This window comes from Elephantulus edwardii, unplaced genomic scaffold (genome assembly GCF_000299155.1).
Source record: "Elephantulus edwardii isolate Elephantulus edwardi_28Jun2011 unplaced genomic scaffold, EleEdw1.0 scaffold00348, whole genome shotgun sequence".
In the NCBI taxonomy this organism is placed as follows: domain Eukaryota; kingdom Metazoa; phylum Chordata; class Mammalia; order Macroscelidea; family Macroscelididae; genus Elephantulus; species Elephantulus edwardii.
In genome coordinates, this window is record NW_006400098.1 from 1,733,409 (window position 1) to 1,735,901 (window position 2,493).

At 43.8% G+C, this 2,493-nt stretch overlaps 1 protein-coding gene across 1 annotated transcript in view; it reads left to right on the plus strand.

The window, feature by feature from the left end:
* Positions 1 to 2,493, plus strand: part of BRSK1 (BR serine/threonine kinase 1) — a 38,240-nt gene that overhangs the window by 12,260 nt on the left and 23,487 nt on the right. The gene's annotated exons all lie outside the window — the stretch shown is intronic.

Genomic DNA, 2,493 nt, shown 5'->3' on the forward strand with positions numbered 1-2,493 from the left:
CCATCCATCCTGATACTACAGATTGGTCCAGTGGTGAGAATTTTTGTCTTCTTAACATTGAGCCTCAGTCCATATTGAAGGCTGCAGTCCTTGAACCTCTGCAGTAAGTGCATGAGGTCTGATCTTTTAATTAGTGGGATGTTACAGTTTCCTAACAATATCTTGTGAAGAACAGTTTTTCATTTTGGTGAACTCCAGTGTTGACTTCCCCCCTCTTTTTATGACACCTGCTCTTTTTTAAGTTGAATCAAAGTTTCTAAATCATATCCATCATTCATTTTATTGGGTGACATTAATTACCAATGAGAAATGTAATCTCTAAAGTGCTAAAGAGCAAGGATGTCACTTTAAAGACTAAGGTGCCCCTGATCCAGTCTGTGACTTTTTCAGTTGCTTCTTATGTATCTGAAAGCTGTACAGTGAGTAAGAATGACAGTTGAATTGATGCTGTTGAGTTGTGGATGGACACAACGCCTGAAATAACAGGCTTGCGCGTGTCAGAGGTGGGAGAGTGGCACTAAGCGTGGCTCATATCTGTGCTTATATGCTTACTGCGAATCCTCGCTGACTCAATGGCTCCTGACACCACACTATGTAATTCATTAATTATAACCTGGCTTTCGTTTGCTTGGCTCTACAATCAACACTCTTGGCACCAGCAGTCAGGAAATTAAAAGACCAATTACTTTGGGAAAGTTTGCTGTCAGAGACCTCTCCAAGATACTGAGGAGCAACGGTGTCAGTTGAGACTAAGGTGTGCCTGATAAAGGCCATGGTCTTTGCCATTACTTGCCGTGCTTCAGAGAGCTGGACAATGACTAGGGAGGATAGAAGGAGAACGGATGCCTTTGAGCTATGGTGCTGGAGAAGAGTGTTGAATATACCATGGACTGCTAGGGGAACAAACAAGTTCATCCTGGAGAGGGTGAAGGCAGGCTACTCCTTGGAGGCAAGGATTCTGACGCTTGGTTTGACATACTTTGGGCATGTTGCAAGGAGGGATCAGTCCTTGGAGAGGTATGTCATGCTTGGGAGGGTGGAGGTACACTGTAGGAGAGGAAGACCCTCGATGAGGTGGATTGATTCAGTGACTGGGGTAATTGGGATGGGTGTGTCAGAGACAGAGAGATTGGCACAGGATAGAGCAGGGTTTAGGGCTGTTGTACATAGGGTCGCTATGAGTCGCAGGAGACTAGACAGCGCATTACAACAACAGTCAGTCCTCTATGGGTTTTTCCTCTCTGTTTGCCTCACTCAACCTCAGTTATCTATTTATTCATTTCTACGCCCCTCTCCCGCCCTCCCCTTCCCTGTTAACTCTCCAAGATCAGACTGTGTGGTTAGACACCACAGAGTGGGTGGCAGTGACGTAACCGGATGCGAGCTGAGAGACCTCTTCCATCTTCGCTGAGGGGAGTGCAGACCTTCTCTCCTTCCACACAACACAGCTCATGCTTTCTCTGTCCCGTTGAAGAAACCTTTGTGCCCAGTTTAAAGTCTCTAAGATTCCCCATCCTCACATTTTCTTTTAGAGGTGTAGCATTTTAGGGAAGCCCTGGTTTCATGCTGGTTAAGCACTCAGCTGCTAAAATCAAAGCCATAAAAAATTTAAAAACACGGGGAGCTCTGGTGGCCTAGCACAAGAAGCTGCACTGTAATCTCAGAGCTATGCAGTTTGAATCCACCAGATGCTCTGCTGGAGAAGGAGTGGCAATCTCTTCCTGTACCAGTAAGATCCGATTTGATGGTACAGACAAAAAAAATTATCAAAACAACTATGAGATATCATCTCACCCCAGTCAGAGTAGCAAAATTTAACAGAACAGCAAGCAACAAATTCTGGTGAGGTTGTAGAGAAACTGGAACCCTTATTCACTGTTGGTGGGAGTGTAAAATGGTACAACCACTGTGGAAGGCAGTGTGGCACTTTCTCAAAAAGTTGCAGATAGAGATACCATTTGACCCAGCAATTCCACTACTGGGAATTTACCCTAAAGAGACCATAACCAACATCCAAGTAGAAACATGCACACCCATGTTTATCGCAGCTTTGTTCTCAATAGCGAGGAGTTGGAAACAACCTAAGTGCCCATCAACAAACAAATGGATAGAGAAGCTGTGGTATATTCGCACAATGGAATACTACGCTGCATTGAAAAACAAGGAACTCATGCAATATTATTCAAAATGGGTGAGCCTGGAGGACATTATGCTGAGTGAAATATCTCAGTCACAAAGGGACAAATACTGCATGGTGCCACTGTTGTACAACAGGACTGACTTCAGGGTTGGGGGTAGACTGAGAAAGAAGGGTTCAATATTTATACTGCATTGAAACAGAAGAGGGAGAAAACTATTTAAAAGGGATATGTGGTTAGGGGTTTCTTATTATTAAATTTTATTAGTTTTAATGAACATTTACAGAGATTTTGGGTTTTCATTCATTCATTGTTGCACTGTTTTCTCTACCCTCCTCCCCAGTTCGTTCTTCTT